This window comes from Lissotriton helveticus, chromosome 1_1 (genome assembly GCF_964261635.1).
Source record: "Lissotriton helveticus chromosome 1_1, aLisHel1.1, whole genome shotgun sequence".
Taxonomy (NCBI): Eukaryota; Metazoa; Chordata; class Amphibia; order Caudata; family Salamandridae; genus Lissotriton; species Lissotriton helveticus.
In genome coordinates, this window is record NC_136057.1 from 1,914,321,636 (window position 1) to 1,914,335,304 (window position 13,669).

Genomic DNA, 13,669 nt, shown 5'->3' on the forward strand with positions numbered 1-13,669 from the left:
GCCCACAAGGACTGTCTCTAATGCCTTCATCCCAAACATACAGCTAAGGACTGTAAATACCTCAGAACGCTGAACTTTTTCAGCCAAAACTCTGAGGGACAGGGAGGCCACATTATTATTACGGTACAAAAGGGGGTGGTGATGGACGGAGCATCTGAACCAATCAAACACTCACAACCATTCAACAGATCTGGGTTTAATCCATCACCGTTCTTTAGCCCACTCTGCCACCCCAGTTCAGACATGGCCATATGCAAATCAGTCTGACCCTGTGCATCATGGGAACAGTCCAGCCCGAACTGCCAAGCCATGCCTTCCCTGGACCCGGAAACAAGCTTCCGAGGACCGGTTTCTGGCATTTCAGCCGTCTTCAGCCCGGCTTGCTTGAATCCAGTGGCAAAGTGAGCAAGGGACTCACGTCTGAGCATACCCTGCCAACTTATGGCGAACAAATCAGAGTTGCTGATTAAATATCAGGAGGACGATCCAGACGAAGAACAGTTCACTGACCCTGTCGGTCAAGTTCCACCCACGGTGCCATCAGCACAGTTTTGCCTTTAGCACTTCTTGACAATTTACAGTACATGTTAAATGATTACTATCGTTGTTTTCCTCCTTCGGAGTCGGCGCCATCCCTCCCATCCACTCCCATGCCTCAGGCCTCTGTATCCACTCTAAAATCTCCAGGACATCAGTCTCCAGTACCTTCTCATCATACTCAAGAAGCAAATACCACGGATGACGATAGAGAAGAAGGAGAAGAGGATGACCAGTCTAGTTTGTCAGAGTGAGATGAGTACCAGATTCAGACACCGTCACCTCCTGCTCCTGCAGCAGCTGATTCGCCTCCAGTAGACATTGGTGGCTTCCATGTGCTGATGGAAAGAGCTACTAAGAGATTCTTGATCCCAATGGAGACAAAGAAAGATGAATGCTTTCTTTATGATTTTAAAGATCAGGAGCGAAGGCAAGTTCGAAGTATTCCCATCATTGAATTCATATGGAAAGAAGGTTTGAAAATTATGGCAACACCCAATTCCCTTCCGGCTGTATTGCCCCGATTAGACAAGAAATACAAGGCACCGGCTAAATCTCCTGCATGCCTAATAGGGCAAGCGAAGACTGGTTCAGTCGTCGCTCAAGCGGCGCAAAGACGGGCCAGGAACCCCTCTTCACCTATTTCAGCGCCACCTGATAGAGATGGCAGGCATTTGGATTCTATCGGAAAGAAGGTCTCCACAATGGCTGCAACCACTGTAAGAGCCGCGAACTCCCTGGCAATACTAGGGAGATACAAAAGGCATATGTGGTCTGACATCTCCCCCTATATTGACATATTGCCAGAGCCTGCAAGATCTGAGGCTAAACAAATATTGCAAAAAGGTGAGCTCGTTTCATCGGAAATAATTGATGCTGCAGTGGACGTGGCGTCAACAGGCTTTAGACAATTAGCGGGTGCCGCGGCGTTAAGGAGACAAGGATGGTTAAAATCCACGTTGTTCCGCCAAGAGGTCCAGACCAAAATGCTTGATATGCATTTTGATGGTGAGTTCCTCTTTGGCTAACATGTTGACGAGGCTCTACAAACCATAAAGATGGACACCGAAACAGCAAAATCTTTGGGTAGCCTGCAGTTTCCCAAGCCATCCTTTCGAGGAGCTAAAGAACGCAAATCTTTCTCCAACAGAGGAAATTACAATCAGCAACGGTCATATCAGACCTCTCAATCAAACCAATGGTATCAACCCTACAAACAGCAGTCTTACGGACAACAAGGTAACTCTTACACGCAGTCCAGAGGGAAGTCATCCTACCGTGGAAGAGATTCTAATAAAAAACAGTGAGACACGTTACCTGCCGCCATCTCTTCCCTCCCCCCAGTCAAAAGTTGGAGGAAAAATCTCCCAATTTTACTCGAACTGGTCCGCAATTACAACAGACAAGTGGGTCCTGAATATAGTGGCCAGAGGACACAGTTTGGAATTCGTAAAGACCCCCCCAAATTCTCCCCCCAAGGGCCCACCTCCAGCTCGTATCAAGGAGCTGTTCACCCAAATACGTTCAATGATTCAGAAGGGAGCGATCGAAAAGGTCCCTTACACACAGAAGGGCATGGGCTTTTACTCCAGATTCTTCCTAATAAGAAAAAAATCAGTAGAATGGCTTCCCATCCTCGACTTGCGTGCCCTCAACAAATATTTTAAAAAGTCGACCTTCCGAATGTTGACACTTCAAGAAATACTCCAATTTCTTTCAATGGGAGATCACATGGACACCCTCGACCTACAAGATGCTTATTTTCATGTGCCGATCCTCCCCAAGCACAGGAAATTTCTGCGATTCAGAGTGGCTGGCAGGGATTTTCAGTTCAAAGTTCTCCCCTTTGGACTTCGCTCAGCTCCCCGTGTTTTCATAAAGGTTATAGCCCCAGTAGCAGCACATCTCCGCTGGATGATTGCCTTATAAAGGCAAGTTCTTTTGCAGCAGCAAGCGCACACGTTCAGAAATGCCTGTCTCTTTTCCAGTCTCTGGGTCTTTCCATCAACTTCGACAAATCCCATCTCTTTCCGTCTCAAAGAAAGACTTTCTTGGGAGCCACGCTGGATACCCGTCTCACTCAGGCTTTTGTCTCAAAAGAAAGGCAACTAAAGATCTGCAAGATGGCTCTCTTGTTGCAGGAAAAAGAGTTTGTTTCAGTTCGTAAATACAAATATTTCCTAGGGATGATTGCATCCTGCATCCCTTTAATACCCAACTGTCGTCTCAGAATGAGGCCTCTACAAGAAGAACTCAACCTCCAATGGTTGCAGGTTTCGGGGTCGTTCGACGACGTGATTCTCATAACCAGTCGTATGAAAGAAGCTTTTCAATGCTGGACACACAGAGAAAATCTGCAAGAGGGATGTACTTTTCTGGTAGAGGTGCCAAAATGTACCATCACCACGGATGCTTCCCTCGAAGGATGGGAGCGCACCTTCAAGGGATGACTGTCTACAGAAAGTGGAACGTACAACAGAGGAAGTGGCACATCAACCTCCTAGAGCTACGGGCAATTTTCTTGGCCCTGAAATCCTTTCGAACAGTCATCCAAGGGTCCTCGATACTGATTCGGACAGACAATACAACAAGTATGCATTATTTGAACAAACAGGGCGGGACGAAGTCAGCCCTTCTCTCCCAGCAAGCCCAAGAAATTTGGGATTGGGCTCTGAGTCACGAAATCACGCTTTCAGTGGTCCACGTGCCCGGTGTTTTCAATGCACTAGCGGATTCTCTCAGCAGATTAACAACATCCAATCCGGAATGGGAGATCCATCAACTGACGCTGGACCGCATCTTCCAGGAGTGGGGGAAACCCGATCTAGACCTGTTTGCGACAGTTCAGAAGCGCAATTTCCCACACTTTGCAAGCTGGCTTCTCCACAAGGAATCGGGCGGTGATGCGCTTTCGATGAACTGGTCTCAAATATATGCATACGCCTTTCCTCCGATTTCGTTGGTTCCCAGGGTCATCCGGAGAATGAAAGAGAAACCATGTCACCTCATCCTCATTGCTCCCAGATGGCCTCGCCAGTACTGGTTCACCGAGCTTCTACTTCTCTCAGAGTGCAGTCCCATACAACTCCATCCAATACAGAATCTTTTAACAATGCAGAAGGGGAGGAGCTTGGCTGATCCTAATATTGTTTTTGGATTTCGAATTGGACCAGGGGCACCGAAGCTACGTCGACTCAAACTTTCAGGGCCCACCTTGGTGGCGCGCCCGGGTCTTGGTGAGGCTCTGTTGCCGTGTCTGAGTTGAACAACAGCGGCAGGGGGACTCGTCCCTTGGGCCCCCTCTTAACTTTCGGTTTCGATTCTGATTCAGACTGCGTCTTCCAGCGGAGGTGTCTGGCCGGTGCTGAGTACGGCGGCGTGAGGCTACAGTGGCACCTTTTGCCTGCTCCGTCTCCTTCTGGGACGGTTCCCACCTCGACTTGCCCTCGCTGCTGACTTTTTTGGCTCCGACGCCCTGTCTCCCTGCGGCCATTTTCACCAGGTCGTGTGGGTCCCTTGGGGACGCGGTCTCCACTATGACGGGCAAAGGGGACCAGGAGAGGCGAAAGACTAAGACGCCCCTTCGCGGAGGCCCGGTCCAGTCGAACAGCATGGACCGGTACACGCAATCGAAGGTGTCCCCCAGTGCCTCCTTTCCTGGCCCGAGTGCAGTGGGGCCCCCTTTGGAGGCTTCGGCGGAGCCGTCCCTGCAAGACATCATGGGCGCCATCTCTGGCATGAGAGAAACCATTGGCCAACAGTATGAGGCTCTGGCCCACAAAATCGATACTGTGGCTATCGATGTGAACCTTATTCGGGCCGACTTATCTAAAACCAATGAGAAGGTGAAGTCATTGGACCTCAAGTCATCTAGCCTCACGGCCGACGTCTCGGAGATACAGACGGAAATCGGCAACCTCAGAAAAGTAAACGATTTCATGACTCAGCGCCTGGAGGATTTTGAAAACAGGGCACGGCGTTGTAACGTGCGTGTGATCGGTGTTCCAGAAAATCCTGATCCGCATTCTGTTGATCTCCTGGTTGAGGACTTGATACAAAACTACCTTTCTCCATCCGGATTGAGCAAATTCTTTGCGGTGGAACGTGCCCATCGTGTTCCGGGTGGCCAGGGTAAGCCGGGCGCCCCGCCGAGGCCCATTGTTGCTAAACTTTTTCATTATAGGGACCGAGACGCTATCCTGCAGGCCTCGAGAGTTAAGGGCCCGGTGGCCTTTGAAAATGCTACGGTGAACTTTTACCCGGATTTCTCACAGCTTGTGCAGAGACAGCGAATGGGTTTCCGTGGAGTTAAGAAGCGTCTTCGAGACCTGGGTCTGAGATACGCCATGCTTTTTCCTACCAGGCTACGAGTGGAGTACAATGAACGGACCCTTTTCTTTGACCGACCTGATTCGGTAAATGACTGGCTGGACTCTCTGCCGGACCGGCCTAAATTGACTGATCCCACCGAGCACCCGGGTGGTGCCGAGGGTGGCGTGGAGAGCTGAACTTGTTATCTGGGCCCCTGATTCCGTATCATGTTATTTCTTCCTGGGTTCTGTACTTGAGCGCATCTTTTCTATGTGTTCTCCTCTCCCCTTCCTTCTGTCGGGGTGGCGGGTGGGACAGAGCCTTTTCCTCCTCCGGGGTCTTTTTGTAGAACGGGGTTTTTTGGGCGACAGGCACACTGCATGTTGGGGTGGCTTCTTTGTCTACTGCAGGGGTGCAGGGTGGGGGGTGTTTCCTTGGGTGTTGGGGGGTGGGTTGTGTGGGGGTTTGTAGTTTGTGTTTTGTTTTTTCAAGGCAATTCTATTTTGATGATTGTATTTTCAGTGTCATGCTCATTGGGGGAGGGTTCCTGCATTACTTCGTGGGATGGGGGGTAGCGGGTTGAGGTTTGTTTCATGGAATGTCAATGGTCTAGGGGATCGTATAAAGCGGGGGTTGGTGTTGCGATGCCTGCGACGTTTGTCTCCCGATATTGTCTTTCTGCAGGAGACGCAAAAAAAAACAACAAAAAAAAACAATGCAGAAGGGTCAAATTTGTCACCCGGACCCAGCTTCCTTGAAGTTAGCAGCTTGGTTCCTCAACATGTTGAATTCGCCCATCTGAATATCCCAGAAGACTGTAAGGCGGTTTTAGCCAATGCTAGAGCGCCTGCTATTAAAACATACAAACTTAAATGGAAAAGGTTTTGTGCCTGGTGTCTCACGGCCAATTTACATCCATTACGAACTAAACCAGAACAGATCTTACCGTTCTTTCTTCAATTGGCAAAATCTGGCTTGTCCCATGCCACACTGAAGGTGTTTTTGGCAGCTATCTCCAGGTTTTGTCAAGATGGCTCTAATTCTCTGTACTGCTCTAGAATAATTCAACAATTCTTCTAAGGCCTATTCCGGATGTTCCCTCCTGTTAGGCGTCCACCTCTTTCCTGGTACTTGAATGTGGTGCTCTCCCAACTCATGCGGCACCCCTTTGAACCTATTCATAAAGTGGATCTTAAATTCCTTTCCTGGAAGGTTTCTCTTCTCTCTTCTTTTAGCACTGACTTTGGCACGTAGAGACAGTGACATTCAAGCATTCACCATCAAGTCTCAGTTTTTACAGTTCACTGCAAATTCAGTGCTGCTCCGTACTAATCCAAGTTACATGCCTAAAGTTCCATTCGACTTTCATCTTAACGAGCCAGTTATTTAAAAAAAACTTTCTTTCCTAATCCGCAGACGGTAGCGGAGAAGGCCTTGCATTCCCTGGCCATCAGGAGATGTCTCAAATTCGATCTTCAGCATGCTGCTACATTGCGTAACACAGATCAGTTATTTGTAGCATACGGAAGAATTCGTCAAGGATACGCTGTGTCTAAACAAACCATAGCCCGCTGGGTGTCCTCACATTCTACGAGAGCGGTCTCCTCCTCGACAGCCCTTTTTGCTGGAGTGCCTCTCCATCATATCTGCAGAGCGGCAACTTGGTACAACAAGCATACCTTCACCAAGCACTACTGCTTAGATGCTGCCAGCAATGCAGATACTTCAGTGGGACGAGCAGTGCTTCGCAATCTTTTTAAATAAGGTGAGCCTCTGTCTTGTCCCTCCTCTATGCTCTGTAGACGCTAAATTTACATGTAATTCTTGTTTGCAAGACATACGTATGCACTATGATACAATGAGCGTCTATGAGCAAAATGGTTGTACTGCTATCTACTCTGATTCAGGCATGTGAATCTTTGAAAGACAGCCCAATACTGGAGAAGAACAATAGTTACTTACCTGTAATCTGTGGTTCTCCAGTATTGGTGTCTTTCATAGATTCACATGCACCCGCCCTCCTCCCCTCAGAGGCTCCTCAGGCAATATTATTGGTTTCACTCCTGTGCGAGAAAATCTGAGAGCCTGAGCCTCTGGGGAGAACAATCTGGTGGGTGCTGACGGCTGATTGGCTGCAGTTTGGTCTATACAAAATGACTAGGATAGTCATGAGTGTGGAACTTTTTTACACTGTTTCTTAGGGCTACTTTACTTCCTGGTTGGTTATTACCAAGGGTTTTGGTTTCTGATATACAAATTATTGCTTTTTCATGTACCGTGGGACTCCCACTCCGACGACAGGGAATGATTCAGACATATGAATCTATGAAAGACACCAATACTGGAGAACCACAGATTACAGGTAAGTAACTATTGTTCCTCCTTCATGTGTCTTCTACGGGCGCAACAACACAACTCTTTCCAGGAGCACTATCCATATGAGGAACAACAGGAGGTACGGAGTGATTCTATCCTGGTGACAAACATCCTGTTCACCGACCTTAGGCTCATGCTCCATGATTATTACAAAAGATTTCTGGACTCTCACGCTTCAGTACCGCTGACGCCAGAAGGAGCGGGTGTTCTGGTTCAATCACCACGGCTAGTGGTTACTCCACTGCCCGCTTCTCAAGAAGAGAGACCAGCACCTCAGTGCATTACAATACAAGGTGACTACATTGAGAGTGAAGCAGACCATCAGCCTGAGAAGGGTGAGCTCATTCAGGATTCAAACTTGGTTGGCAGAGATTGGGATGATAACATTGCTCTATATTCTCCGTCTCCCTACCCCATCCTACCCCCAACCCCCCATCCCGCAAATTTGCCTCGGGGAGATATTGGAAGCTTTCATGAGTTACTGGAAAGGGCCTCTAAAAGATTTGATTTCCCCTTGCCTATTGTACAAACCGAATGCTTCTATGATTTTAAGGATCAGGCTATAAAATCAGTATGATCCATACCGTTTGGGGATTATATTTGGAATGAAGGTTTGAAGCTTATGAAAAATCCGACCTCCGTTCCAGCTGTTTTGCCGAGGTTGGAAACGAAAAACAAAGCACCCGATTCTGCTCCTGCGTATTTGATTCAGCATCCTCGACCTGATTCAGTAATAATACAAGCCGCATAGAGGCGCTCCAGGAATCCGCAATCTCCTTGTTCGGTGCCTCCTGACTGAGAGGGTAAATGCCTAGACAGCATAGGCTGACGCTTTGCTACCGTGGCTGCTTCTTCCATCAAGGCCTCCAATACCTTAACGATCTTGGGGCGGTATGACTGCCAGTTGTGGTCGGATCTCGCACCTCTTCTTGAACACCTTCCTGAGGATAAATGGAAGGAAGTGAAAGACCTCCTGCAGGAAGGTGCTAGAGCTTCTTCTGAAGTCATTGATTCAGCAATGGATCTCTCTTCAAATGCTTTCAGACAAATGGTAAGAGCCGCTGTTCTCCATAGGCAGAGCTGGCAGAGGGTGACATCTTTCCGCCCTGAAGTTCAATCAAAGTGTTGTATAGCGTTTTAGGACCCTAGTGTAATTTTCCCGATTCATGCCCTTATATAGGTATAAAATATTTTATCCTTATATAGGCATAGAAATCATAACCATGTTAAGACATAGCTCAAGTAGTCCTAATACGGCTTGGCTACTTCCACTAGTTCCGAAAATCTACAACGATTTCTTGGAAAAACCTGCCTTCAGCAGTCAGGGACTTCCCCCTGCATGAATATTAATTTATCCAAGAATAAATTGAGTTTTCAGAGAATTAAGTCTCTAATGACGTTATTATGTCCAATCTTACGTCAATCTCGGCACCTTCAAGATATAAATATGCCCACACTTGTCCAAATAAACACACGGTGGTTTGGAGCAGTTCGACTATCTACTTGCCCGACGCGCCCTGCTGCAGCAAGTGCCGAAGGAAGCCGACCCTCCAGCTGACGCACTGAGAGATGCTGTACTTTCTCCTGCCGAGAAATCCAGCTCCAGTGTTTCCAGGCTACCCTTGCGGGTTGCTGGGAAATCGAGTCCTGAGAGATACCAGACCTCCTACATTCTAAAACCAAAGTACGGAGCTGATGAGACTCTAAGAGAATTCTTGGATTAGATTCTTGGCAAAGAATACTAAAACTAGGCTACACCTCACTTACTTCTTCCCTTGTACTAGACCTAGGTTAGGTACACCGGAGTAGGCGTATTTTAGAAGAACCAGTTGAGTACTTTCAGTCATTATTTATCACTGTATGTATTTTATGCATTTTAGGTATTTTATGGCTTAGAAACCATATCATGCTTTTACAATATTATTTTATAATACTCTTCGTACTGTACGCTTTGTACTTTACCACAAGTATTACGATTGCAGCAGTTCATTTCTTATGGCTGAGAAAGAAGACTGGTCAATAAATACCTTTTTATTGAAAACGCCCGTCTCTCTATTTCTCTACACCTCTGGTGAAACGAAGCATGCACGATTGACTGAGTGAAATAACTATCTATTGTTTCCGCGACTCTTGAGATATATTTCTTATTCTTGGGGAACAAAGTTGTCATGTTTTTTTTTTGGGTCTGTTTTAAGTGGTTGTCAGAAACCAATCCCTTCTTCTTCATTCGAGAAAGTTCCTAGTGACCTCTGAGCTAGCTGGCACACACACAATTTAGTCTAGTATATACGGTAGAGACCTAGTCGACTTCATTCCTACGTCTAAACTACAGGATATACTATTCCAATGCGCAGAGCCTATTGGGAATATAGGAACTACACTACAAAAGATCTTAGATATGCACTTTGATGGGGAAAACCTGTTTGGAAAACATGTTGATGAGGAGTTGCAGGGTATCAAGAAGGATACAGAGAGGGCACGGCACGTTCCTTAGGTACGCTGCAGCAAAGGGGTGTTCAGTCCTTTCGTGGAGGAACAGGACAAAGACAATTTCAACAAAGATCGTCCTACCAATCACACAGATTTCAGCCGTATTCCCAACAGACTTATAGACCGTTCTTTGGAGGACAGCAGCAGCAACATTTTCGTGCTTCCAATGCGTTGTGTAATTAGCTAGACGCAAGCCTTTGGCACAAGGTAAACCACAGGATTCCTCCAGACGAAAGTGACATTTTCCGTCCACAAGCCACCTCTTCTCGACTTCAGCCTCAGCATCTTCATCATCCTTCTCCCTTTCTGTGCCAATGGGAAGCCATTACAAAGGACAAATGGGTGCTGGACATCATCTATCGGGCCACACCCTAGAATTTGTTCACAAGCCTCCTTGAAATTCGCACTCAAGGAGAACGCATCAGCATCTTCTTTTGTTAAAGCAATACATCTCGACCTTGCTGTTAAAAGGAGCAATAGAGAAAGTTCCTTTCAGCCAACAAGGAAAAGACTTCTATTCCAACTTCTTCCTTATAAGGTAATAATACGGGAAACGGAGACAGGTCATGGACCTCAGACAGCTGAATAAATGTATCAAGAAACAATCATTCAGAATGTTGTCCCTACAAGAGGTTCCCTTATTGGTGAACAAAGGATATTTCTTAGTGTCCCTTGATCTCGATCTCTTGGATGCATACTTCCACATCCCCATTCATGCGAAGCACCGTCCATTCCTGACGTTCGAGGTGGCAGGTTGTCACTATCAGTTCAAAGTTCTGCCCTTCAGTCTTCGCTTAGCTCCCAGAGGTTTCACAAAATGTATGGCTCCTGTAGCGGCACCTACCAGGAGGATTACCTGGTAAAAGCGCCCACGTGCCACTCTTCAAGAAGATCTACATGGGCTTGTCAACAAGTGTTCAAGTCTCTAGTCTTACAACTCAATGTAGAGAAGTAATGTCCGATCCCAAGCCAGAAACGTATATTTCTCAGAGCGGTACTGGACACCAGGTTGATGAAAGCTTTTCCCCACTCCAGAACGAAAGCACAAGATAATGCACTTGGCAGACGTTCGGTGCGCAAAAGAATCCACTTCTGTGAGCGTATACAAATCATCGCTGGGGATGCTGTCATCATGCATCCCGTTGATACCAAATTGTCCTTTACACATGAGACCACTCCAAGAGCAACTAGACTTGCAGTGGATTCACGTGCGGGGCTCCTTCGAAGATATCAACCATTACTCAGACACTGAAACAGGCCTTATCATGATGGGAGAAAGAATGCAAAATCTCTCCAGGCCTCTTATTTCAGACAACCCATCCCAGTTACATTATGACTTCAGATGCCTCGATAGAAGGTTGGGGAGCGCAACTCCAGGAGGAAACGCAAATGCACATTAATTTCCTGAAACTGAGGGCATTTTTCCTGGGACTGCAAGCATTCCTTCCAAGAATCCAAGGCACTTCTGTTCCGGTAAGAACAGACAACACCACAACACTGTTCTACCTGGCCAAACAAGTGGGGCACCAAGTCTTGCACATTATCAGACCAAGCACAGGAAATCTGGAGATGGCTAATTCAGCACCACATAATGTTGCAAATAGAGCATGTTCCAGGCGTGGACAATGAGTGAGTGGGTTCTTTAAGCAGAACCAATTCCCAATGTCACGAATGGGAATTAGACTGCAAGCAGCTACGGCGAATTTTCAAACTGTGGGCTACTTCGAAACTTGATCTCTTTGCAACCGTAAAAAACAAGAAGTGCGAAAAGTTTGCCAGCAGATTTCCTCAGGCTAACTCTTGGGGGAACGCTCTGCATATGCAGTGAACTGGAATGTTCATCTATGCTTTTCCGCCGTTCCCTCTCATCCCAGGGGTGCTGAGCAAAATGAAAAAGGAACCATGCCATCTCATTCTCATAGCTCCTGCATGGCCGAGACAGTTTTGGTACCCAGAACCTTTGCTGTGCTTAATCACTCTGCACATTCTCTTTCAACCACTGCTAAACTGACTGTCCATGGACAACATTTAGATAGTTCACCCTCAGATAAAATCTCAGAGTTTATCAGCCTGGAACTTCATGACTATGAATTTACAGATCTAGACATTGCTTTTGATCGCAAGTTCATCCTACAGCGTACTAGAGCTTCTTCCACTAATAAGCCATAAACTGCAAAATGGAAGAGATTCTGCCACTGGTGTGTTGAAAAAGGTGAACATTTTTTACTCTGAACCCAAAGCAAGTATTGCCTTACCTCCTTATTTTGGCAAAATCAAAATTGGCTCATTCGTCAATCAAAGTACACCTGGCTGCAATTTCCAGGTTTAGAAGGAAACCGGGGGAACTCTCGCTGTGGATCGACCAGAATAAAGAGTTCATGAAGGGCTTTTTCAGAGTTTTTCCTCCCTTAATGCACCCTGCGGTTCCATGGGAGTTAAAACAGTCCTCGCTCAATTGATGAAACTGCACTTTGAGCCGATCCACAAAGCTGATTTAAAATACGTCTCGTGGAAGAGGGCTCTTATTGGCCCTCACATCGGCTAGAAGAACCAGTGAGATTCAGGCTCTCACTATTGCTGAACCTTTTCTCCAGTTAAATCAAAATGAAGTAATGTTGAGATCAAACCCTCACTTTATACCGAAGGTTCCAACTTCTTTTCATCTAAATGAACTGTTAGTGCTCACAATGTACTTCGGAAATCCTTCCACCCCTGCTGAAATTGCGTTTCATTCTTCGGATGTGAAGCAATGCCTTAAATTCTACTTCCATAGAACAAAGACTTTACGGAAATCTGATCAGCTCAGGAAAGGCCAAGCCCTTTCAAGAAGTAGTATTGCACTTTGGATTTCTACTGCGATTGTTTTCTGCCATAACAAAGCTGGAAGACAGCTGTCCGCAAAAGTTGCTGCACACTCCACAAGGAAGATGGCAGCCACTATAGCCCTTTTTGCCGGAGTATCACTTCCAGACATCTGTAGAGCGGCAACATGATTGAACGTGCATACGTTCACCAAGCACTATCTGCCTGGATTTGGCAAGGAGGACAGATGCTGCAGTGGGTCAAGCGGTCCTGAGGCATTTGGGTCTTTTCATATATTTTTCCTCTGTTCTTTTTTGGATATGAAACACAGTGGATGTGTCTGAGTATATTATGCATGTTTAGATATTAAGATATGCATATTTATATGTTTGTAGTTATTTGCTTTGGTATGATTTATTTATGTGTGTATATATATATATATATATATATATATATATATATATATATATATATATCTTTTCCAAAACTTGTGTCCATTCACAGAAAGCCAAACTGGAGCCCAAATTCTTAAAGCGTGAAATTATTTATTATACATGAAGCAAGCAAATCGCCTGACGCATTTCGGTGCAGCTGCACTTTGGTCATGGGTCAAGGGAACTTTTGTCCAATCACTATACATATAGTGGACATGCTATCAAAATAAATGTAGGACTACTTATCCGCATGTCTTGAAAAACTAGTATCCATTTTGAAATGGTTGAATATAATGCAGTTTTGGCAAAAATAACCACATAACTTCCTGAGACGTTTGAGACATAAATAACCATTCAATACATGGCAAACAAATTGCACATATAAAGCAAATATATATAATGTCCAATAATAACCAAGTGGTTTTAACAACTGTTTTTCTCATGATTGAAAAAATGTGCCATCCCAGTTCTTATACAATTCTGCCCCAGTGGGCATAGATCCAAATGCTTCTTCTATTAAATGACATTCTTAAGTTGATTCTGTCTAATTAAGCAAACATCACATATTATGTCTCAGTTGCATTATTTCTGGCGACTTTTAACTTTCCAAAGTGGTATTAAACGCTCTGATGCATTTCTTCAACCAGACAAGCTGACAATTCCATCTCCTACAAAGAAATTTAAAAAAAATAGTGCAATCAATATTACAAAATGTGAGT

General features: G+C 45.8%; 1 protein-coding gene across 1 annotated transcript in view; it reads left to right on the plus strand.

Moving 5' to 3' along the window:
- The window catches only part of SHCBP1L (SHC binding and spindle associated 1 like), a 1,483,415-nt gene that overhangs the window by 348,029 nt on the left and 1,121,717 nt on the right, over nucleotides 1-13,669 (plus strand). The gene's annotated exons all lie outside the window — the stretch shown is intronic.